Source organism: Zootoca vivipara, chromosome 5, assembly GCF_965207765.1.
Source record: "Zootoca vivipara chromosome 5, rZooViv2.hap1.1, whole genome shotgun sequence".
NCBI lineage: Eukaryota > Metazoa > Chordata > Lepidosauria > Squamata > Lacertidae > Zootoca > Zootoca vivipara.
In genome coordinates this window covers 49,231,882-49,258,818 of record NC_142588.1, presented here as the reverse complement: position 1 = coordinate 49,258,818, position 26,937 = coordinate 49,231,882, and the positions used below count along the sequence as shown (strand labels likewise).

At 41.0% G+C, this 26,937-nt stretch overlaps 1 long non-coding RNA gene across 1 annotated transcript in view; it reads right to left on the bottom strand.

Moving 5' to 3' along the window:
- Positions 1–25,687, bottom strand: part of LOC148685668 (uncharacterized) — a 72,296-nt gene extending 46,609 nt beyond the window's left edge. Inside the window, exon 1 of the long non-coding RNA XR_015950231.1 lies at positions 25,551–25,687. This is a non-coding gene — a long non-coding RNA (uncharacterized LOC148685668). The remainder of the gene's footprint in view (positions 1–25,550) is intronic.
- Positions 25,688–26,937: the final 1,250 nt, after the last annotated feature.

Sequence of the window (26,937 nt, the reverse complement as noted above, 5' to 3'; positions counted from 1 at the left end):
GAAGGTATGTGATCCAGACTACTCTTCATTCTACCTTAATAAATTTCCTTACCTGCTCATTTTTGCATTTTATGTGATATTTCACAACATAGTGGAATTCAGCAAAAGTTTAGTGCTCATATCTGTATTAACTGCTTCCAGAATCCCCCCCCCAATGCCCGTCACTTGGAAATTGTGGGTATGTATTAATTTGCAATCATTGATGTTACTGGCCTAATAGATTTCAGTTATCAAGTGTTAACTGTAAATAACACAATTGTTCATGTGACCTGTGAATTCATCTTTAGGTGCACACAGGAATTTTTTCTGATATGGCTTAGGGAGGTTTAAGGTGTCATTGTTAGAGGATAAGAATTAACTTGCCGTAGTGCATTTCTATCTAAAGGTTATTTTCAATGTCTTTGTTGAATCATCTCTCTTTCTAATATTAGTTCCTGGAAAACGTTTCTCTGTTCCTGAAATTTATGCAACATCCCTATACAAATGGATGGAGCTGTTTAATCCCTTTTATTTTTCCTCCTTAGTAATATCCAGGCTATCGTGGATGGTTGTTGTTAGACATAACAATTAAAAAGCCTACCTTGGTAATAGATTACATGGAAGTCTACAGTAGAACATTTTGAAAGACATGCAACCTAACTAAAGTGAAGAAGACTGAAATTGCAGACACTGAGTCACTTTGATATATATTGATTCTGGCAAAGTAAAAAAAAAAAAACCCAACCCAGACTGATTTCTAGAGGTGTGATTGTGCTAGTCTCTTGCACCAAAATCAATGAAGTCTCATGTGACACCTTGAAGACTGACTCACCTGTTATGACTATGAATCTATGATTCTATGACACAATAACATGGGTGGTAGTAATACTAGCACTAATAGCTGGAACACCTGGGAGGTTGAGAGAACAGATGTACCATTATGTATAATGACATGTCATGGGGATGCTCAAATGGACTCCCTTGTCCAGCACCCATTCACAGAACAGGTGAGGCAGGTTATATGGACATGGGGCAAGTGAGACTACAACTCTGAAAGCAGCAGAGACCACCACCTTGGTGAAGCTAAGTAGGTTTGGAACTGGTTAATGCCTGGATGGGAGATTTTGTGGGAACCAGATGATGTCACCTTGAGTTCCATGCTAGAAGAAAAGTGGCATATCATTACATAGGAAAATAATAAGTTATAAATAATAATACATTTTTGGTGGAAACTCTGTATCTCCCATAACATCTAACACCAACCAAATTTGTTTAAAGATAAATATCTTTTGTTTAAAGATGGAAGCTCTGGGCTTGTGTGCAATGTCCTAGCTATGCTATCGTTTTAAACACTGCAGCTCTTTCTTTCGCTGCTTTAAACATAATTAAATATTCTTAGGACCATAGCCACATTTGGAGACATCATTGAAAACAAGATGCTGCATCTCAAGAGCTTATCTCAGCACCCACATCCTAGCGAATTAATCTTTTCAATTGCTTTTTCTCGCCTGTCAACTTTTTATGCCGGGTGTTCTCACTAAATGAGGTGTTTATACGGTATGCATCACCCTTCAGTTAGCTTTAAGCAGATGTAAAAGCTGCGTGACATTCTTTCTTCTTTTTAAGAGACTTTGCCAGTTTGGCATCTCCATAGGAGGAGAAAGGTTTAAAATAGTGCTCCCGACAGGAGAAATGATTAATGGCAGGATCTGGAAATTGTGTTGATGTGGTTCACATTGACTGTACCATTGTGTTTACAGTGGCTATGTTAATGAGGCATCAGAAAGGTGAAGCTTGTAAAAATGTTCTACACAGTTTAAAAAACTTAAAGGAGGAGGGGGCTTTTCGAACCTCTAGACTATGGAAGCTACAAGCTTAAATGCAAATGAGATAGCAAAATCCCATGTTTCATTTTCTTTCTATCAGTCCTGTAGTAGTAAACTATCTATGCACCATGGCTCACCACCGTTCAGCTCTATTAGTACATTGTGGGCATTCCCACAATGGTACTTGGTAGGAGCCAACTAAAGAGGCCTTGCATAGATTTCCCCTGAAATTGACTCTGGGGAGGGGGGTTGTGAGAACCCTCAGAGCAGCATGAGGGGGGAGGAGATGGAGAATTGTTCCATCTGGGAAGCTTAAAAGCTTGTCCCGAAGGAATAATCAAGATAGTGCAACACTGAATTTCACCCCTTTTGTTTACAATGATTCCTGAATATTTTTTTTGAAGAGTCTATCCAAAGCAACTGGGGGATTAAAGAAGCTCATCAAGTTGTAAAATGGATATGAATAAGTTTAAGACTGTCACTCTTGACATCTGCATCTGAAGGACCATCTTCCTTTATATAGGCCCCACTATGTCCTTCTGTCCTATTATCTGTTATTTGGTTTATCTGTTTTAAATGGATTTATTTTAGTAAACTGCTTTAAAAGTGGTACAGAAATATTATTGTTACAACCACCATTATTATATGCTATATTTGGGTTCTGGGCATAATATGAATTTATTTTATCACAGGGCTGCCATATTTCAAGAAAATTGAAATATGGCAACCCTATTGGCATCAAGGTTCTTGAGCTTTTTGAGGGAAATGAACCTTTTTGGAATTCACCCAAAAAAGGCAAAGAGTGATACTCAAACACACACTTCCTGGTTCTGTTGGCAAAAACCCAGACAATTTTTCAAAATCCCCCCCCCACTAATTTAGCCATTGGACTCCCAGACATGGAAACCCTATTTTATCAAATCTCTGCTATTTGCTTGTGGCGGATTATGTGTATTAGGTTGTAAAGTTGGGTAGGAGTAGGTGATCAAAATAAATCAGGGATTTTTAGTGGTTTCAACCATTTGTTAGACTTAATAGAACATTATTATGAAATTACAACATTATAGCACTTGAAGCCCAAATTGCACAATCTATCAATCCTAGATCTGGTCAGACAGGTGGATGTTGATAGGGTCTTAAGTTAAGTTACTAAGCCTGTTGCGTTTGACCGCACACCTTTCTTCTTGGGGAGAAAACAGCCTTTTAAATAACCTTATAAATGACACGGTGCTGTTTCAGCTATGATGTTGGCACAAGTCTGGGGGACAAAACCCCAACAGCTGTGAAGGTCAGTGTCACTTGTAATTACATAGCTTGTTACCCATTTCAGGTCAACCTGACCCTATTGTTTATGCCACTATCTGAAAGGCTTGGTGAAGCTGCCAGACAGCTTCTTTGGGAAGTGAAACTAACATGCAGGTATGTTCCAAAGTGCCACTAGAAAAGAATTTAAGCCCCTACTCTAAATATATATATATATATATATGCAGATGGAATGGAAACTCCCAGTTAGAAGGGACTGTATTATAATCTGGATGATTTCTGAAGGTAGAGGGTGAGTACCTGCACATTCAACATAGTCTTTACGCTGGTTTACACACACATAATCACACGTGAAACAGTCACACATTCTTTTTCCTATTTATCCCTGCCTCCCCTTCCTATGCTTTCCCTGTCAAATTTTAGTCTGCAGACTTCTTGGAGCAGGGATGTGTTCTCTTACACTCTGTAATGTCATACATCCTGATGGTGATATAGCAGTAGCAGTCCTAGTAAGAGAGGACATTTGTCACATGAAAGTCAATATACCAATGGTCCCCCTCAACAGGGGCGATAAATAGCCCACCATTGCTGACAGACATGTAGATAAAATCTGGACCACTTTAGGATTAAATTGGTTCCCAGTTTCACTTGGCATGTTGTTTCCATTCTGTCCATAACTTTGTGTTTTATCTTTGCTGCATAAATACTGTAATTCAAACCAACAATTTGTTCCAAGGCCAGTTTGCTTTGTATTGGTTATTTTATGTACCTCAGATTTCCCCAGCAATTAGTTGAGGCCGGGAAAAATTTCTGTTACCTCTCATTAAAACAGTGCAAACAAGTTAAATATTTAATTATGATGAACACTGCTCCAAATGGCTGTGCAGTTCTTCAAATGGTTGAGTGGACACATTTTGGGATGCTGCCTAGTTGGCAAATAGTTTCTGCCTCCATGAACAAAGGGGACAGGATGCAGTGAACATCTGATGTGTTAAAATTGATGTACAGGAAAGTGTCCTATCTGGGACTGTAGGTAAGCTTTGATTTGGCAATATGCAACTCATTAAGCTACATGCTCCAGATTGCATTACTGAGTATGTGTGAATCTAGCACAATGAATGATGCAATATCACAATTAAAATAAAGCACCTCATTCATATACTTTTTGATATACTCATTTGGCTTCCTCTCTGCTGGTCTTCTCCATCTCCTGCCTCCTCCAGATTTACCAAAAAATGTGCTAATTTCCCCTGAATATTATCTTTGTACTCACTATGTCTATTTGTGTAATGAACCACACATCTGAGTTTTCTGAACTCTAGTGTTTTGCCTCATTGTTAATCCTGCCTACTGAAAATATAGTTTCTGCCATGGTACACTATGACTAGGGCAGAGGCTAAAGATTCCAACATTCAGGTGTACAGGTGTACTACTATAAATATGTGCACAAGGACATGGGATGCTAACAAAAGACATTGAAATGGGTCCCCACTCTAGTTCAGACTTCTAAATGCATGGGCCTTCTTTTTCAGACTTCTAAATGCATTATTATTATTATTATTATTATTATTATTATTATTATTATTATTATTATTAAAACCCCACCCATCTGGCTGGGTTTCCCCCGCCACTCTGGGCGGCTTCCAACAATGCAACAATACATTAAAATATCACAGATTAAAAACTTCCCTAAACAGGGCTGCCTTTAGGTGTTTTCTAAATGTCAGGTAGTTGTTCATCTCCCTGACCTCTGATGGAAGGGCGTTCCACAGGGCGGGCGCCACTACCGAGAAGGCCCTCTGCCTGGTTCCCTGTAGCTGGTTCCCTGACTTCTAAATGCATTGTTTCTGAAGGTTGTATGCATTGTTTCTGAAGGTTGTATGGTTGAGAAGTAATACTAATAATACTAATAATGATAATAAACCATTAATAGAATCCAGCTGAACGCTAATAAATTCAAAGAGGAAGAGACCAGTGATATTGAATGGCAGAAGGCCAGTTTCATTTCATGCTGTTATATTGAGCAAACAGAAGACTATGTATGCTAAGCTATAAACCTGTAGTACATGGGCATCTTTCTAATACATAATTTATATTGCAGGGCAAAAGAAAGTCAAACAAGTTTTGTGCTTTTTAACAAGCTATGTAACATCAAGCACAGCTAGTAAGTAGTTTGACACCTGCCATAACATTTTGTCCTATGAACTGCCCAAGGTTGTTTGCTCCATGCTTTATCAAGGCCACATGTTTGGGGATTTCTGTGCTGACTTTTAATGTTAAGTGCCTGAAGGAGTTCTAAGAATCCATACAAAGTTTTTTAAATCGCGTAAGAGATCCAATCTGACAAACTTTTAAGAAGGTCCTGACACAATAGAATTATGATTTTCTACCTTATGGTAGAATCTTTATTTGATTCCCCCCCCCCCCCTGGAAAATGGGAGGCTATGAACTTGAAACTCATAAGAATATTGACAAGATTGGTCATCCTTCAGAAGTCCTCTTAAAAAAGTGTGTCTTGCGATTTTCTCAGTGTAACACACTTTCCAGTCTTTAAGGACTTTGCCCGTTCTCTAAAGATTGTTCAGTCTGCTTCTCCTGCAAAGCTGTTGAGCACTGCTTACAAAAAGTTGTTGTTGTTATTGATTAAATTAGTAGTCTGCCCTTCATATGAAGATGAAGCAGGGAGGTTCTCAATATAAAAATACAAAACAAGAATATGTTGTAGTGCAACATTACTTTAAAAACAGCCTGAGGGCAGGAGTGTGGACTATGAGATTGGAGAGGCAGCTGGGCAATAGAAATTCAGAAATACTCTTTTTGCTTTTTGGCATTACTTTCTAAGAAACTGTGCCCACTTCTCATGATATTTTTTTCTTTTTTTTTTTACAATTTTCTGCAGGAGAAAGTCATGTTAAGATCTTAAAAGGACATTTGGGTTACACAGTTAAGGAGAAAGGATATCTGAAATACAAATTACACCCAGAAGGCTATGGAGTCCTTTCACCTGTGCCCTGGAGCTTGAAATGCAGCCATGTTATGATCTTGCCAAGGCTTATCTTCTAGTACTGATCTTGTAAAAGTTTCAAACACCTTGACAACCATACCTGCCAAGTTGCTGTCAGAGAAATAAGGGACCGGGCGGAAATAGCAGACCGGAAGTAGCGCTGCTGCCATTTTGGAACTGGGCGGAGCATGCTCAGAAGTGACTTTTGATGCTGCTTTGCCCAGTTCCAAAATGGCCGTCGCGCCAGAAGTCGCACTGCAGCCATTTTGGAACTGGGCAAAGCAGCATCAAAAGTCACTTCTGAGCATGCGCCGCCCAGTTCCAAAATGGCCGCCGCGCCAGAATAAACCGGGGAAAAACAAAAAAAAAATCTGTTTTTTCAGCTAGGAACAGCTGGAAAAACAGGGATTTCCTGGGGAAAACGGGAGACTTGGCAGCTATGTTGACAACCTCTCACAGATGGACAAGGCTGCACCTACCAAATTTCCCTTTATCAAGACGAAAACAAAAGAAGCCCTTCCTTCTTTCCACTGACTGTGGGCATCCTCCCCCTTTTGACATTTTACAAGACCATTCCTCCCAATTACATGACATTTTTTATGGCAACATATCTAGTTATTGAGAAAGATTTCGTCTTATTTCTTTGCATGTGAAGGTTGGATTTTGATTGCCTGATTTATTCTCGCTTATGATTCCTAAATGGATTTTCAGAACACCATTTATGTTCATTTTTGAGCACACATATATAAAAAATATCTATGGTAAGAAACGTTAATGGGATGTTTATGTGGAATAGAGAAGAGAAATGGCTTTGTAATATAAGTCTGCTGTCAAAGTGCCACTTGATGACAAATAACTGGTCGATAGTGGGCTGTAACTTCTTTGATCTTGTCATAATTCTGGTGACATCCTGCCTATTCCATATCTTTGCTTTGAATTTTTAGATATTCGTAAGTCAGCTGTGTGTTGAAAATAGAAACTTCTGGTGGTGATAAAGAACACACATAGATTCAAAAGCACTTGCTGTACTTTTCCATTCTCTAGGCTGAAACAAACTTAAGAGGAAGCACAGAGTAGTGCTGAAATTAATATTCAGAAATATTCAGAATATGGTAAACTTTCCAAATTCGCTCTACAAACTTTGTGCAGCACATTCCGAAATTGTATTTTTTGCAATACAGGTATTTGAGAGTCACAGAAAGAAGGCTTGCATGTTTAACATCATATGGTCCACAAGTTAATAAAGAAAATGATGCAGAGCAGAAAAATGGTTATTTCAGGAATCTAGAAATACCACTACAATGAATAAGATAATGATTCAGCGGAAGCACAATGGAGCGGTTAATAAAAAGTCATGGAATAAATTCAAATCCAGATAAAAACATACTTTTCAGGAACTTGCCAGACCTAAATTTGTCTTTTGACATAAATAATGAATGACCACCATGTAGCTGTATAGTCTGTAGGTTTGTCTTTACCCCTGGAAACTCATAAAGAATGAGTGTCGTCCTCCCCCCCCCAAGATGTGATAAATGGAGCCTTCTTAAACCAAGTAAAAAGGGAAAAAGCCAAGTTAGTTCTCCATCCCTGAACAATGGTTAGTCAAGCGGCGACAAGCATTGCAGTTTGCCTGACTTTATCCTCCAAAAAATTTGAATAAGTAAGACTTCCTTACTGTCATCCTTTGATCATTTTGATTTTGACAGGCTTGAAATACAGGGTCTCATAAGCTGTCAGTTCCTGAAATACTGTCAAATACTCAGTGGGTTGGATCAAAGTACCCATGGGTGGGACTTTACCCATGGGATGTTCGGCTGGAGGAAGGGAGGAGCAACCATTTTTGTCCACTCCCCTGTGCCCACCAAAAAGGGATGTGTTGAAACATATGGGACAAACCCCACCCTCTCAATGATGCTGCATATGCAAGGCATAGTCATGTATGCCTTGTGTGCCTGGTTCATGTGGCATTATTGAAGGGTGGAGCTTATGTCACACATTTGCACCTGCCCTTTCGTGTGTTCAGACTGAAAACCTGAAGATGACTAGAGTTACAAACTTGCCAGAGTGGTGCATGCTCTAGTTATCTCCCGCTTGGACTACTGCAATGCGCTCTACATGGGGCTACCTTTGAAGGTGACCCAGAAACTACAACTAATCCAGAATGCGGCAGCTACCCTGTTTCTCCAAAAATAAGACGTAGCCATAAAATAAGCCATAGCAGGATTTTTAAGCATTCAAGGAATATAAGCCATACCCCGAAAATAAGACATAGTGATAGGCACAGCAGCAATGCTGGCTGCAGCAGGAGGAAGAAAAAAAAAGACATCCCCTGAAAATAAGCCATAGTGTGTGTTTTTTGAGGAAAAATAAATATAAGACAGTGTCTTATTTTCGGAGAAACACGGTAGAATGGTGACTGGGAGCAGCCGCCGAGACCACATAACACCGGTCTTGAAAGATCTACATTGGCTCCCAGTACGTTTCCGAGCACAATTCAAAGTGTTGGTGCTGACCTTTAAAGCCCTAAACGACCTTGGTCCAGTATACCTGAAGGAGCGTCTCCACCCCCATCGTTCTGCCCGGACACTGAGGTCCAGTGCCGAGGGCCTTCTGGCGGTTCCCTCGCTGCGAGGAGCCAAGTTGCAGGGAACCAGGCAGAGGGCCTTCTCGGTAGTGGCGCCCGCCCTGTGGAACACCCTCCCATCAGATGTCAAAGAGAAAAACAGCTACCAGATTTTTAGAAGACATCTGAAGGCCTGAAGGCAGCCTTGTTTAGGGAAGCTTTTAATGTTTAACAGACTATTGTATTTTAATATTTTGCTGGAAGCTGCCCAGAGTGGCTGGGGAAACCCAGCCAGATGGGCGGGGTATAAATAATGAATTATTATTATTATTATTATTATTATTATTATTATTATTATTATTATACCAAAGGAATACAACTCACACGTCACAGAAGTGGTTAACTGACTGGCAGCTCATACACCCTCACACAGTTGTTACGAGGATAAAACAGGATAAAAATGTACTTTTACTTGCCCCAAGCCCTTGGAATAGAGTGAAAAGCTTTGAAAAGAAATATTGAATATTTGGTGCAATCTACTGTAAATTCACTTAAATTAAAAGTGAGCCAACTTGACCAATTCATTTCCAATTCAGGGTTGCTCGCTACAATTGAATGTATATTTTAAGAGCACAATGTTAAGAGAAATGCTACCAAACCACGATACAAAATTGGTATCATTTATAAGATTATCACAGCAAATTCAGGTGGGGAAATCAGCGAAGTACCTAGAAGACATGATATTGGCACGAAAGATGTAAGGTCTGAGGGAGATGATTGGTGGCTTGATGTACAAGGGATTCGTTCTTCAAAAGAAACATCTGTAAGTGGTACTCCCTGTTGCCTGGATGGCCGATCAATGAACATTTGCATTCCAATAGCCAGCTCTTGTGAAAATAAATTGAATAGCATTTTAAGAGGCCGGAGCAATGTATTATGTAACGGATCTTTTGTTCCCTAAGTTCAGCAAGATCAAATATGCAGTGATGATAAATCTTTTAAAAATGGAGGTGGAGGGAGAACAGGGAAATGTCAGTTTTGATTAACCACTATTTTATTCAAAGTGATTTTAACTGAAGTCTCGAGTAGATGCATTGATTTTATTATGTACCCCAGAAAACCAGCATCTTGAGATAGGCATTTTATGGTTTGTAAAGACTTCTGTCCAAATGTACAAGGATGCCATTCCTTGTAAATCAACTTCTAGAGGGAGGTGTGGTGGAAAACAATGGCCACACAGATGTTGCAAAGCTACAATACCCAGCATACCTGACCATTGGCCATGCATGTTAAAGCTGAATAGAGTTGTAGTTCAGCAACATTTGGAGGGACAAAGGTTCCCCACCCTTGTTCTGTAGCAAGGTGCCTCCTCCCTACCCCCTCCCTTGCATCCCGATCTTTCTGGTAGAAGAAATCCTAGCATTCATCTCTTGACCACACTGGATTGACAGTGTGCTATGCCTTTCTTTCTTTCCAATAATTTGCCCCTCCAGGTAACGATCCATTCAATTTTCCCCATCCAGCTTTGGAGCACTCATTTGCCAAGGCTGCAGTAGGAAAGACTGTGGAGTTTGGGTCAAAACGCACCTGAGACATTTGTGATCCCACTGTTTAAAGGTATGGGTATGATCTTGGCTTCCATCTAAACAAGCTTCTCATTTGAAGCTCTTTTATTTTCCCTTTTAGTTCTTGTAATAAACTTTACTGCATATAGCCAAAGAGCTTTGAAAACCTCTCATCCATTCACAGGACCGATTAATAGTTTGCAAAATACCATGTACATTGGCAAAGTACACAAAAGCGAAAACCTATACACCGTATTTACTGCACATAAAACACAGGTCAGTTAGTAAGTTAGAATCATTAGCAAAACTCAGCTGGTCAAATAAAGTAATATAAAGCTGGTTATCTAATAATAACTGGCACATCACCTTGAGCTGTTTTATCCAGGTACTATAAAATAATGCTAGATAATGAATTTCCCTTGGGTCAGCATATAGTGGGAAGAATAATAAAAAGTGAGTTATGTCTTCAATATTACATCCAAAAGCACATTTTCTGTCCTGCTGTGGGATGCCTTTATAATTCTCTTCAAGATAAGCAGATGGCATTACTTGGCATCTATGTTTTATAAAGGCCCATGTAACTGGGGGAAAGTCAGTGTTTGAAAAGAATGTGCCCCACTAAGATCTTTTTTGATCGTAGCATCCCATTGGGAGAAGTGCAGATAATTAATGATTGCACAATCTTCCTTGCATCTTAACCAAAGAAACAATTCCTCAGGGCACAATGACGCTCTAAGGCAGGCATCCCCAAACTTCGGCCCTCCAGATGTTTTGGACTACAATTCCCATCATCCCTGACCACTGGTCCCCGTTAGCTAGGGATCATGGGAGTTGTAGGCCAAAAACATCTGGAGGGCCACAGTTTGGGGATGCCTGGTCTAAGGCCAAGGAGCATTTTGGCAGCATTTAACTTGCCATTTTTTTAAACATCCCTTTACCTCACATCTGAGCCTTAATCGTTCCATCCAGCACAGTTTAGTAGGACTAGTAACTTAAATGTCATATAATCTGAACTAGTATCTCAAATAAATCAGGTCAGCTCTAGCTATTATAGATGGTAACCTGGGTCTAGCTGTAAGAATATCCATTGGGAAGCCCAATGCTGTGGATTGACTTAAACACACATCACTTCTTGAGGGTCACCAAACCTCCCAGAAAGGCCTCAGAAACCTCTCTGTTCTCTCAGTAGTAGTAGTAGTAGTAATTATTTATACCCCGCCCATCTGGCTGGGTTTCCCCAGCCACTCTGGGCAGCTTCCAACAAAATATTAAAATACAATAGTCTGTTAAACATTAAAAGCTTCCCTAAACAAGGCTGCCTTCAGATGTCTTCTAAAAATCTGGTACCGGTAGCTGTTTTTCTCTTTGACATCTGATGGGAGGGTGTTCCACAGGGCGGGCGCTACTACCGAGAAGGCCCTCTGCCTGGTTCCCTGTAACTTGGCTTCTCGCAGTGAGGGAACCACTAGAAGGCCCTCATCGCTGGAGTTCAGTGTCCAGGCAGAATGATGGGGATGGAGACGCTCCTTTAGGTATACTGCACCAAGGCCATTTAGGGCTTTAAAGGTCAGCACCAACTGAATTCTGCTTGGAAACGTACTGGATTAGTTCTGGATTAGTTGTAGTTTCCGGGTCACCTTCAAAGGTAGCCCCACATAGAACGCATTGCAGTAGTCCAAGCGAGAGATAACTAGAGCATGCACCACTATGGCGAGACAGTCTGCGGGCAGGTAGGGTCTCAGCCTGTGTACCAGATGGAGCTGGTGAACAGCTGCCCTGGACACAGAATTAACCTGTGCCTCCATGGACAGCTGTGAGTCCAAAATGACTCTCAGGCTGTGCACCTGGTCCTTTAGGGGCACAGTTACTCCATTCAGGACCAGGGAGTCCTCCACACCTGCCCGCCTCCTGTCCCCCCAAAACAGTACTTCAGTCTTGTCAGGTTTCAACCTCAATCTGTTAGCAGCCATCCATCATCCAACCGCCTCCAGACACTCACACTCTTAGGAGTAAATAGGCTGGCACTCTTTTTCAAATCTTACCCAAAGTGGGAAATCAAGAGACTTTGGCCAAGTGCAGGGGAAACATTATGAGAACAAGGAGACTATGCAACTGGATATGTAGATTTCATCTATTTCTGTTAGACCAGAATACATTACTTTATACTCAAAGTGAGCTCTGCAAAATGAGAACAGCCATGGCATTCTGTCACTCTTTGGCCCTTATACAGCACTACAAAACCTCTCTACATCCCTTCAAAATTGCCCCTTTCTGTGTGTCTAGCAGAGAATAAATTGTGCCTTAGAGTTATCTTCAGTTGCCAAATGTCTCCTTGGTGCCAGAGGCACCTCTATCTCATTTGGAATGCTCAAATCAAGCTGCTCAATTTTTCTCCAAGGGGGTGGTCATGCTCTGGGTTACCTTCACATGACACACTATTTCAAAGGAGCAACTGTTTTATCATGCAGCTCTGGGCAAGCAAAATGCTTCAAGGGGGTGAGAGAAGGTGGCCAAACAGCATGCCTCAGCTATCTCTCAAGAAGTAAACATATATTAACTTCTAATTAGGCAGCTTACTGCAACTCAGCCGTCACATTGTTATTCCCAAGTGTCTTAAGGATTTCAGAGAGAAAAATTGTGGCACTCAGTTGTGTAGGATCCAAAGGAAGAAAATGGTTAATTTACAATAAAACAGTAAACCAATAGTCCAATAAAACCAGTTTCACTCAACTTCTAAAGCAGATAAAAATACAACAAATCCTTAAAACTCCGATAGAGCCACAGCTTGGGCTTTCTACTTGTGAGCAGGAAACTTGTAGAATCTTTTGGCAGACAGACTTCCACAATAAGAGGAACTTCATATGCACACTATAAGCAGTTTGTTGTTCATTATGTGAAATTTATTTTTCAGAATGTATTTATTTTCTTTCTTATGGACTTGTGTTTGAAGTACTGAAAATGTCTACAGTTGTTTTTTTTTGTAGAGTATACCATTTTGTGTGTGTGTAATACAACACCCCCATCCCCCCCACTGTACTATGAACCTTTCGAAACTGGGTGGAAAGTGTACATGTAATTTTGGAGAAAATATTTTCTAAATGCTTTAGATGAGATTGAAGTAAGTAAATACTCAGAGAAGGTGCACTGAAATAAATGGAGCTACTCTGTGTAGACTCCACTTGGAGTACAGTGGAACCTCGGTTTACAACTACCTCATAAACAAACACCTCCGTTTATGAATGCCACGGACCCGGAAGTGTTTACATCTGCGTTCCGCAGCGTCGGATGTGCAGATCGTGCAAAAGCGTGCCTTTGGGGAGCGAATGCCTCCGTTTACGAATGCCTCCGTGGAAGGGATTGCGTTCGTAAACCGAGGTTCCACTGTAGTGTGTCCAGTTCTGAGCACCACAGTTCTAAAAGAATATTGACAAGCTTGAACATGTGCAGAGGAGGGTGACCAAGAAGATAAAAAGTCTGGAAACCAAGCCTTCTGATGTACAGGTGAGGGAGTTGGGAATGTTTAGCCTGGAGAAGACGTGATATGAAAGCAATCTTCAAGTATCTGAAGGGCTGTCACATGGAAGATGGAGCTACGTACCTTGTTTTCCGCTGCTGCAGAGGGTAGGAGCTGAACTAATTGATTCAATTTGCAAGAAAGAAGATTCTGACTAAACCTTAGGAAGAACTTTCTGATGGTAAGAACTGTTTGACAGTGGAACGGACCACCTCAGAACTGTTGGCATTTTCACCCCTCCCATTGCAAGAATCGCCTGATCTTTTGTTTTGCTTTCATGTCATGAGAAAGGAGGGGGCGGAAGCTGCTCTTTGGTTCTTCCGTCTCTGGTACTGAAAGTTTTTCACTCTTGTAGAGATAAGATGGCTGCATGAGGGCTGCTCTTCTCATGCATGTCTGTAGTGATTTGTAGTAACTGTTAGAAATAAATTAGGTATGCTTCAAAACCTCCATAACTATGCTTCTGTTTTACTCTGTGAAGTTTGGTGCTCACAATGAGCAGATGTGAGTCCACTGCACCAGGACCAGTTATCCCGGAATGCTATGTCTATGTTCCTGTGATTGGAAGGTTGATGAAGGTGCTCCAGTCGCCTAGCCCATACACGCGCTTAAGACATGGGCTGAACAGGGCGTACTAACAAGAATGTGGTAGACTCTCCTTCACTGGACGCTGAATGACCATCTATCAGAATTCTTTACCTGTAATTTCTGAATTGTAGGGGGTTGGACAATATGACCTTGGTGTCCCTTCCAACTCTCTGCTTCTATGATTATGACTGACTTGGGTCTCAATTTACAGGTAGGTAGCCGTGTTGGTCTGAGTCGAAACAAAATAAAAAAATTCCTTCAGTAGCACCTTAAAGACCAACTACGTTTTTATTTTGGTATGAGCTTTCGTGTGCATGCACACTTTGGGTCTCAATGTTTTTCTATAAGAAAGCTTTTCACAAAGGCTTCCATGGTGAATATCATAGATTTTCTTGCTATCATGCAAACTGTATTGAGGTTGAACGGATGTCAGAAGGTCAGAGTTCTTTCATGGGAATGTCCCTTATCACTTCTCTTTCCCAATGTCTGCACAACAAGGTTGATTGTTTGCAGCTTTATCTGAGAAAAAGAAAAGTTCGATAATATCAACTGAGGAAGAAATAAAATTCTTTTTCCCCCAATAGAAAATCCTTGCTGTATTTGATTTCTGTGTCTTGGAACCAATTTAGTTGTGGAAAGCCAAGGTAATGGAAACTATCTTAAAAATGGCAAATGCATCCAAGTTTAACTTCCTGTCTTCATGACTATCATTCTTATGGCTATTCCGTTCCCCCCAAAAAACCTCTCTTGTTATCTCTGAACATAACTGTGATCTATACAATTCTCCCAGCACAAAAGTGATGTGTTTGAGATATGCATTGTGTATGGTAGGTATTGTTGAGTAGAGTAACTGACAAAGAAAGAACTGGTTGGACACAAACAGTATCAAACTAGTAATGGAAAACATTCTGCTTTTGTGAATGTTTCCTGTTAGAAATCTAACAGGACAAAAAATTTAAAGCCTTTAAATCCCAGCAGCTTCCTCGGAAGTGGCCCAGCTTAATGGAGTGTGTGCCATTGCCCCACCTGCAGCCCTGCTGCTCATGCCAACCTGGGTGGAAGGCAAGGGGGCAGGCAAATTGTAGAACCAACCTGAAATTGGAGTTATTGGACCCAGTTTAGGCCTGGTGTCATTAAATGACAGCAAGAGGCTGACTCAAGTTCCAGGGAATCCCAGGCTGGCTCAGACCTTCCTCCTCTTTCCCCCTGGAATGGCTGCCTGCGTGCATCTACCCCTTCTCCCCAATGTTGGATTGAAATAATAATGAAAGTCTAGGCAAGGCTTCCAATTTGCTTTGGGGCCCAGATTCCAGTTGGTTTGGTTGCTGGTCCGATCAGGGCTGCTCCAAAGGGCTGAATCAGAAGCCACATCAGATCTGTAGGGTAGAGGGCGAGGAGCACAATTCTTGTTTAGTACCCTTATTTTTTGTTTTACATATTGTGTATGGCTAAGAACATGGAGTTACATATCTAAGGAAAAAAATACTGTTGCAGGCAATCCAAACTTCCTTTTTGCCAAGCTGAAAGATGGTGGGCGTGGAGGTGTTTCCCCATTTGGCCCTGCCAGCCTCTAGTGAAGGGGTCAGCAAACTTTTTCAGCAGGGGGCCGGTCCACTGTCCCTCAGACCTTGTGGGGGGCCGGACTATATTTTGAAAAAAATAAATGAACAAATTCCTATGCCCCACAAATAATCCAGAGATGCATTTTAAATAAAGGGACACATTCTACTCATGTAAAAACACCAGGCAGGCCCCACAAATAACCCAGAGATGCATTTTAAATAAAAGGACACATTTTACTCATGTAAAAACATGCTGATTCCCGGACCGTCCGCGGGCCGGATTTAGAAGGTGATTGGACCGCATCCGGCCCCCAGGCCTTAGTTTGGGAACCCCTGCTCTAGTGCCTGCAGAGTGATGCCAGGGCCAATCCATCAGCACATATATTCCTAACCTCAGTGTGTGTTTTTTTCTGGAGACAGCAGATGATAACAGAATAATATGGAGGAAAGTACTTCTTCATATAAGCCAGAGACCCGTGTCATGTAAGGGTTTATCTGTTAAAACTAGCACTTTCAATTGCTCCTGGAAACAAGCTTGAAGCTAGTGAAGATGTTTCAACACAAGCAAGATGTAATCTATTATGATGTCATCTGAACCCGTGGCAATTTCTGAACTGTTTTCGTAGACATTGCTAAGGCATGGTTAGCAGTAGGGAAATTATTTATATTGGCTTGGGTAGCGAAATAGTCTAGATTAGGTTTTGCTGAATCTGTTTTTGTGTGTTATTTTCATTTGCCCATATGGTTAATTGCTCAATCTGCTTTGAAATTAGCTTTCTTCTAATATATTTACAATAGCAGTTTCATTTGCTGCCTTTCCAAAAACTGCTAGTAAAAGCTAAAATTATTTTCTTTTGTCTTTGCTATTCACCCCATGCTCAAATTCTTCACAAGACTATTCACACTATGGAGGTTGAAGAACTGTTTATGGGAGTCAGCCTGGAAATAAAGATGCTTCTGAGACCCAAAGGAGGAGAGGCTAGGTTTGCAGGTCTGCTCCTCATGGTGCAGCCTGGGACACTACATTGTCCTACACTATTTCATCACCATCTTCTTCTTCTTTTGCTTCCTGTACAAGCAGATACTAACAGTAAGTCACAATTTGTCTATTGACAATTGAGACAAATGGTTCTACCCAACCCAACAGATACTACAAGTGGAAAGAGCGCATGCTGACACAGGAAGATGTATGCTTAAAATCATTGCCAAATAGTGAGCATCAGTCTTAGTCTATGGGAGCTCTTGCATAATGTATAAATAGGCTAAGCCTTGCAATCTAGAGCACAGCATGCTACAAAATCAGACAGAGGGAGAAGTGTGCTTGAGCAGCGAGTAGCTCCAGATCATTCAGTTGAGCCAGGCAATACACCACAGGTAAACTGAAAACAGCTGGAATAGGAATATGCCAGCAATCACTGGGATACACTGGAGATAGTTGAAGGGAACCAGTGTGGTGCCCTGGTTACATTGTTAAACTAGGATCTGGCAGACCAGGGTTCAAATCTCCACTTAGCCCTGAAGCTCACTGGATAACTGTGGGCCAGTCACTGTCTCGTAGCCTAACCTACCTCACAGCCTTGTGAGGATAAACTATAGACCACAACTAACTCCTTGGAGAAAAGGCAACACATACATGTAAACAATATTGTAAAGCTGCACAAATGTGCTTTGAAAGGAAAGAATTTGCAATTCAGCCTTGATGCTGAAATCTCTGAGGACTGGGTTTTCAGGATACTTAGCTCTGACTGAACATCTACTAAGCACTACAAACAAAAGAAATGAAAAGCAGATGAGTTTTGAAATACAAAATATCTCTGGGGTTTGGAGTTTAATTTTTTTCATCATGATCTTGTTTATAACTTGTAGAAACCATGAAACCAATTCTAGGAGTTCTCAGTGTTCAGCTGATTCAAGAAACTCTGAAAGAACTCAGGAAGAGCAATCTAGCCCGCCCCGCTTCCACTGGGTTGGGGGAGTTGGGTTTAGCAGAGGTGTCCCTCTGCCCAAATCTCCCAGCTGAGCTGAACTCACTGCTGTCTTGCGACTGTGTCAAATTCACTCACCTTGCCCCACCACTTTCCATTGCAGCAACTGTAAGCAGAAGGATTACCATTGCAGCAGTGGACCTACTACTCTGCAAAGTCCCACCAGTGGGAGCAGGGAGCTTATATATATTGTGAAATCTTGCCACCATCCCTCCATATCTGGGGTCTGGCTGTTGTTTGGTACTGTCCCTTGCTCTGGGTGGATTGCACAGGTTCATTTTGTGGCCAAGGACATACCCAGTGAATTTCACTTGGAGATGGAGGCATAGTCAAGTGACAGTTGGACTTTGTACATTCAGGAAATGGATGATGGTGAGTCTGCTCCCAGCAGACTGGGTGTGTCCTGGGGATTGTTGGCACCTGGTAGAGGCTAATTGCATGATATCTGCCATAGGCTACAGTGGAACCTCGGTTTATGAAAACCTCGGTTTACGAATTTTCGGTTTACAAATGCCGCGGACCCATCTGGAATGGATTAATTCACTTTCCATTAATTTCAATTGGAAAGTTTGCTTCAGTTTATGAACGCTTCAGTTTATGAACAGACTTCCGGAACCAATTACACCCATGCTTCGGGTTAAGTACGCTTCAGGTTGAGTACTCCGCGGACCCGTCTGGAACGGATTAATCCACTTTCCATTACTTTCAGTGGGGAAGTTCGCTTCAGTTGATGAACGCTTCAGTTTATGAACAGACTTCCGGAACCAATTGTGTTCATAAACCGAGGTACCACTGTGATTCCATTTTGCCTGTCTCTTGAAGGACCACATACATGCTTTCTCTCTCATCTCCTGTTATGCTTAACATTGATCCTGATGGAGGATTCTGAGGAACTCAAAAGTTGTCTCACTGATTTGCAACATCTTGGCTGGTCCTAATAAAGAGTTCACCCTACTGGGTGATTCTTCTTGGTAGCTCAAGGAGATCACAGCTCACCTAACACATCCTTCACGACTTTCCCTCTCCCTTTAATTTTTGTCAGAGCAATAATTTAAATGCTGCTAAAACAAAATAAAAATATTCCTTCCAGTAGCACCTTAGAGACCAACTAGGTTTGTCATTGGTATGAGCTTTCATGTGCATGCACACTGAAGAAGTGTGGATGCACACGAAAGCTCATACCAATGACAAACTTAGTTGGTCTCTAAGGTGCTACTGGAAGGAATATTTTTATTTTGTTTTGACTACATCAGACCAACACAGCTACTTAGGTACCTGTAACTAGAAATATTAAATGCTGCTGTTCTTTACGTGCATGCACACAAACCCTCACACACAGAGCACAAATATTTTGCTTTCCATTAAGGTTTATCTTCCAGCTTGGAAACGTTTGTTATCTCAAAGATGTTCTAGACATTCTGTGCCATCTTGCATGGAATGTAGACAACTCAAGCACTAAAACGTCCCCCAGGACATTTCTACAATGATATTTTGTGTAGAAAAACCATGTGTGAAGCTTTCATAGGGCTGCTGCTTCCATGAATCATTCTGATTACTCAAACTAATGGTGAATAACATGTAATTAATTCTAAATGACTGCCTTTTGTGCATATTTTCTTCTCCTTTCTTCTCTTTTTTTGGTGCTGCCATGCCAGAGTTCCATCAGTCCTGACAAAACCCGTCCACCGTTTGGATCAAATGGATGACTAATAAAAATATAAAATTACGAATAAAAATAGCAGGGCTACTAATAATGCACTGTTTTTCCCCCTCAGGTGGCATTATCATTTAAATAAAGCCATCCAGCCAAGCTGACAAAAACCCGGACAGAGGTTGAAATAGTCTCTTGATATGATATTGGAACAACATATAAAACAAATTCCCAGGGAGTAAGCTGTAGCATTCACATAAATGTTGCCACTGCGTGATGTTTCATAAATGATAATGGGTCCAGTTATGGGCTATGTTCTGGCAATTTTGTTAGGCTTGCTCTCTGCCAAGACATGCCATTGAATAAGAATGCCTCCTTAGCAGTTCTGGCAAGCAGTAAATCTGTGCCATCATGTTTGGAATACACATAGTCATAACAAAGGACTTCAGAATAATTTATTTCCTAGCATGCTATCTCTCTAGGCTTCTCACATATCCTTCCCTGCAGGTTTTATTTGGGATAATAGCAACAATGAGGTCCAGCTGCTTGGTTCAAACTATCAATTGAATCACCTGGAAGTTGGTTTATTATTATTATTATTATATTTGAAACAAGCAGCTACCAAACTTCCCCTTGTCCCCCCAAAAGGACTGACCAACTCAGAACAAAGCCAGTTGGATACAAAGGAAAAATAATGAAATCAAAATGCTAGGCAGGTAATCACACCAGGATATTAGTAACCATTAATCTAGTCCAACTAATTGGCACTTGCAGAGGCAGGATTTTTCAGCTACCTAGCTTAAAAAGAAAAGAAAGCGATGTTTTATCAGCTTGCCACTGTGGTCTGGCCACACAGTGCAACATAAAGTGAGTTTGACATGCCTCCAGCTTTAAAAAGAAACAGAAAAAAGAAAATCTGGGAATGTGAGAGCATATTTCATATGAATTGCCTTGTAAAACCTTCCCATGCAAATTGTAATAATGTCACAAATCACAGCGGGGCTTGTTAGCAGCCTTTGGGACTTTTGTCTGAGAATTGGGTGATGAAGGGGGAAAAGACTAATATGGGGCTTTAAATAAATGGGTATATAGAGCAACCCCAGGTTTATTTAATATGAGTCAGGCATCAGTGTGGGACCCATTTTCCATGTTGAGGTATATGTATTAATAATAACCAGGCAGAGGGCCTTCTCGGTAGTGGCACCCGCCCTGTGGAACACCTTCCCATCAGAGGTCAGAGAGATAAACAACTACCTGACATTTAGAAAATACCTAAAGGCAGCCTTGTTTAGGGAAGTTTTTTATCTGTGATATTTGATGTATTCTAATGTTTGTTGGAAGCCGCCCAGAGTGGCAGGGGAAGCCCGGCCAGATGGGCGGGGTATAAATAAATTATTATTATTATTATTATTATTATTATTATTATTATTATTAGAAGAAAGGACAACTGATTGTGTGCAAAATGCTTTTTTAAAAAAGCTCTCTAACATCAAGTAGGGGTGCCAGGTCTAAACCTAGAGGTAGCGTTTGTAGAAATAATAGTTTAGAGATGCCATGTGAACAAACAGCACCATTGCCTTCTTTGCCAGGACTTGAATTATCCATGTTACTGGACTTTTATCCTACCTGCTTGAACACAGAGCAATGAAAAGCCTAGTGAAGAGTTACATTCATGTATATGGGAATAAAATGGTGGCAAAGGTGGGGAAATAAAGGGGAGTTGTGGGAAAACATCAGTTGAGGTATGGTGGGATGCTACAGCTTCACCCTGCCGAAGGAAATTTTGATGCAACAATGTGTCTGAATACAATAAGCTGAAGAAAGATGGAGGTTATATTTATTTTGTAGTGACTAAAGCATGGGTAGGCAAATTAAGGCCTGGGGGGCTGGATCCAGCCCAATTGCCTTCTATATCCGGCCCACGGACAGTCCAGGAATCAACATGTTTGTACATGAGTAGAATGTGTGCTTTTAAAAAATTGCATTTCTGGGTTATTTGTGGGGCATAGGAATTTGTTCAATCCCCCCCCCAAAAAAATATATAGTCTGTCCCACAAGGTCTGAGGGACAGTGGACTGGCTCCCTGCTGAAAAAGTTTGCTGACCCTTGAACTAAAGGAAGCAGATTCAAGCTACCTTGATTTTCCATGTCCCCTGCCCCCAATGCAATGCTCTTAGAGACTCAAGTGTGTGTTGTATGAAACAAAAAATCCTCTTCCATCTCTGCTTCTCAATAAACAAGTGATCATAGCCCTGTTAAGATGTGGGTGTTTGTCCTGTGGATATTTGTTTGTTAGACAAGACTTTAACACATGCTTTTAACTTTCACTCCAGTCCCAGCCTCACCTAGCCGGATGATAAACTAACAAAACACCCTTTTTTGACACACTTTTTTTTTTGCCATCTTCATTGGTTCTTGTCCTACAGTCAGTTTGGGGGCTATTACAGTTTAATATCTGCTGAGCCTTTATGCCACAGATGTTTCACAGCAGTAGTAGGAATGATTAAAACAAATCAATAAAAGGACAGGAAGGAAGCTGGCGAGTAGCACTCCAATTAAATACCACCCAACTGTCAAAGGTCCCATCCCAGCAACAGAGAGTAAACTCTGGTAAACTCATCCATCTGCAAGTGAGTCAACTGTATGCAGCCAACAAAAATGGCTGTTGCTTGCTACTGCATCTGCAGACAAGGCTACAAAATGCCAAAAGTCAAAAGCTTGACTATGCTATTCTTGAATTAAGTTACTCACTTGCAGTTCCTTTCCCCCCAGAAATCAAGGTCAGCTGCTTTTGTACATCTCCTACATAGAATGAATAAGAGCGAAGTGCTATAATCATGCTTTTTACTCCTGTCTCAGCAGATAAGGCCAATTCTATATTTGCTCTTCCTTTTATTAACTTGCTGGAGTGACGTAAGATAAGAAAAGCATGTGGTCTCTAGATGCCTTATCCCAGTTTTAAAACAAGCAAGCAAGCAAGCAAGCAAGCAAGCAAGCAAGCAAGCAAGCAAACAAACAAACAAACAAACAAACAGGTGAAATTGCTGGGGAGAAATGATGTGGTTCATACATTTGACTTTGTTTTAGAAAACCAGACATGTTTTTCGGGGTGTAATGCACACCCCTATAGTTGTTTTGCTGTGAAGTCCCCAACATCCAACCAATTCTTGGAAGATACACTTCTTCAGCAAAAACTATAATCTCAAGTGGGAATATGTCACAGCAAGAAAATACAGTCGTACCTCAGAAGTTGAAAGGAATCCATTTTGGAAGTCCATTTGACTTCCAAAACATTCAAAAATCAAAAAATCAAAGCGTGGCTTTTGCAGCCAATTGGAAGCCCCGGAAGCCCCGTCAGACATACAGCTTCCAAAAGAACGTATGGAAACCGGAACACTCACGTCTGGTTTTTGATCGTTTGGGAGCCGAAACGTTTGACTCCAAAGGCATTCAGGAGCTGAGGTATGACTGTAACAGATTTTGCAACATGTTTATTATACAAACAAGGTAGCCATTATTATATATAATAATAAATACATTGTAAGGTAAGCAAGTATTATTTATCTCCATCTTAGACTGTGAAACATTGGTTTGTTGTGGCCACCTACAGTAGTGAGTTCAGACAGGTCCTTGGGTTGTATGCCACTGGGAATGATTTTTTTTTAAAATGTTGCCTCTTTTCATATACTCAGATACTAATATTTGCATGTTTGTTTGTTTTTTTAATTTTTTTGTAATGTTTTATCCTGTAATTGTTGCACTTTACGTGTGTACTTGGTGGACTTTTCAACTTTTGGCTGAAATGTGGTTATAAATCTGCAAACAAATGAATAAAACAATGTTACCCGAATCTCCCTACCACATTTTGCACTTAACTGTCAGCCTCCAGCATGTGGCTAAATAAACTATGTGCAGCAGACTTTAAATCAAATTTGAACACACCAGTGCCCAACCATTCTTCTTTAAGTATTTAATTATAAAAGACATGCTTGTGCTTGGATCAGCTTTACCATTAAACAAGATCTGAGGTGTAATCGTTTGATTTGCAAAGCCTAAAATAAATGACCACTTTTTCTTAATGTGAAAACAGTGTTGCAGTGCAAACAAATGTCAGCAGTAAATTTTGAATGAGTAGGAATTTATGGAGATGGTAATAATGATGAATAAATAAATATGTGTTTAGTTCCAACGGGCTACTAGGTGTTTTATTAGATATATGACAATCTGGCCCAGAGCCAGCAAGCTAAGAGTTTCTACACACATTTCATATTGACTCATGTGCATGGAGGCATCTTTATGAAGACAAATCACTACAACCAGTGAACTGTATCAAGCTCCTTATAAGGTGATCCCATGGTCCTGCTTCCTTAGGCTAATGTCTGCATGTCACCATAGCTGGTTTGACATCCCTGTCACAGGAGAGATATAAGCAGGGTTTCTCTCAGTTCACCATTCATTGTGTACACTAGTCAAAGGCCAGGGTGAAAGAGAAAGAACAATGGATTCATAATGAATGAATCAAACCATAAAAAGAGTTTTCGTTTGAAATAATTGATAATTTCATTGTAAAAATGTTTTCGTAATATTAAGATGTTATAATGTAACACAGGGCATATCCCCATAATGCAGAGCACTCTACTCACCTCCAAACGAATGCACACAGAGGTCACCCACAGGCCTTCCCTATACAATATGGGGTGGTCGGGGATCCACCAGCAGAAAGATGCACACAAAGATGTCAGGGTCCATGGCTCTTTGCCCCTGTTCACACCTTGAGTGTTTGCATGTTTAGGAAAATGCCTGTGCAAGCTGGTAGCTGCAGTCCTGTTCTCAACAGGCAGCTGAAGCAATGAGCTGTAGAAAGGAAGTAGAAACAGCCACCTCCTAATAACCCTGCCGCCACCATAGAACTGAAGGCATCTAGTCCATTCCCTTGCTCAGTGCAGAACCTACAGTGTAGGATGGAACAACAGTACTGCAGACAGGTGGTTGTTCAGCCTTTGCTTAAGTCCTTATAGGAAAGGACTGGCCACCACTATCTCCTGATAAGATCTGTTTAACTATTGTGCAGCTCTTATGGTTAAGAAGCTTCACTCAATACTTAGCCCAAATATGCTTCTCCGAGATTTCCATTCATTGGTTCTTGTCCTGCCATCCAGGCCAACGCAAAGCTGCTCCATCTTCTGCATGGCAGTCCTTCAGATATTTGGAATTTGCTATTGTGTCTTTCCTTAATTTTCTCTTCTCCAGGCTGAACTTGTAATGTGAGCAGGAACTAAAATGATTTGGAAATGGTTATAGGTTGGGGAATCAGCTCTGGGTGTGACCAGCAGGGATGAGAAGCTAAGGAGACCTACAAGTTTCATTTTTGTGCATGGTTTGGTAGCAGGCAGTGGCGGAGGAAGCTTCTCAGGCACCTGGGGAAGTGCGCCCAGGGGCAGGGCAAACCACCCATAGGGGCTAGGTGCATGGTGGCCTTAGGGAAGGATGAGACGGGGCATGCAGTGCCCATAGGGAAGGGTGGGGCATGCGGCACCTGTAGAGGTGGGATGGGGCATGCCACAGGGGGCGGGGCCTCAGCTGGCCAAGGGGCGCCCAAGAGACGTGGCTCAGGCATGCTGCAGGCCCTGCGGTGAGTGCTGCCCACCATTTTGTCACCCCCCTCAGTGGGGGCACCCAGGGCGGACCGCACCTACCACACCCACTTGCTACATCCCTGGTAGCAGGATTCCTTCTAATTCAGTATTTGTGAATCATTTGTAATCTTGAAAATCTCGCTAAAGAACTTATTTCTCTCTTTCATCTGTTGCTTGTCAACCCCCACAATTGGCCATGAAAAGACAGCAGAAATGCAGGCCCAATAGGCAGGGCTTTCAGAAAGTTGTAACTTTCTAAATAAAAGATGGAATGACAAATAGATCTATCTTGCCACAACCAAAACATCTAGCAGTAATTATGCACATTTCCTATGCATCTCCATATGTTGCTGTGTATCTGTGAAGAAAACATTTTTGTAATGAAAATATAAATAATTTCAAACTGAAACTTACTCTTTTTATGGTTTGAGTAATGCAGTCAGCAATGAATCAGCTGTTCTTTCCCTTTCCCCATGGCCTTTGACTGGTGTACACAATAAACTTGTGAAGTACAAGAAGCTCTCCTCACTGCTCCTGTGTCAGGGATGTCAAGCCAACTGCTGTGCCCTAAACACACACTTAGGGAGATCTTCTGTTTAACAATGATCTGGAAATCAGAGGACAGAAGAAAAGGCATTTCCTGGGATCCACAAGTATTGTCATGGCATGCTGTCTGAGCACTGTAGCATCTGGAATGAGTGAATGCTGGAAACTTGAAGCTAAGGATAACTCTAGGTTATTTCTATAAAGTTATGTCACTTAAATATTCCAGGAGTGACACAGCAGAATGATAGTTAGTGAAATCCAATAACTACATTTGAACTCAACATTTTGTTAAATCACAAATGAAATCACAATGGTATTTCTGGTGTACCACCGCAGCCTGCTCTGTAAAACTGAGACTAAGTCCCATTACTTCCAGAGTGCTGGTTTCCTTTAAAACTGTTAGTACCCAGAACTACTTAGCAGACCAGTCAATCTCCTAAGAATGGTATTCCAACTCCAATGCTCACTCCTAATTGAGTGATAATGATGGTGTGTGGGGGTCATACACTTCAGCTTGTTATACTTTCATGTATTAATAAATCAAGGAGGAGATTAGGTGCCATTTTCTTCCATTTTCCTACCTATAAAATGCTATTAGCAAATTACAGCCTTAGCATATCAATTACCTCTTGACTGTAAAAAGTAGATTTATGGATGACCAGGGACTTTGGCCAATTTCATCATTAACATATTCAAGATACGTATGGAAAAAGATTCTGAGAAGTTAGAGTACAGACATTTCAAATCAATCATTGAATGGCAGTGCTTTGAATTTGCTAAAGATGAAAAAGACCAAAGTCATTTCTCAGCCATAAATCTGCTTTAAATTATTTATTTATTCTATCCTCTTCTCAATTTTTTTTGCAACAACTGAGATTAATTTTTTTAAAAAAATCAAATGAAGTGAGTTCCCAGTGCATAGCTGCCAAGTTTTCCCTTTTCTCGCGAGGAAGCCTATTCAGCATAAGGGAAAATCCCTGTAAAAAAGGGATAACTTGGCAGCTATGGTTCCCAGGAAGGGCTGAATCAACGCTATGATAGGCTATAGCCCTTTTCAAGTATTCAGCTGAACACATGAGGGTTAAACCTTTGTAGAATAGTGAGTGGCATGCAGAAAAGCTCTACCTCAATAGTCCCACTGGCATGGGCTCTTCTCTGCATTCAGATCTGAAGGGGGCTTGAGCATTGTCAAGTATTATTGTTTAATAAAAAAAATACACTTGCCTCTGGCAAGAGTACACAGAGGAATTACAGT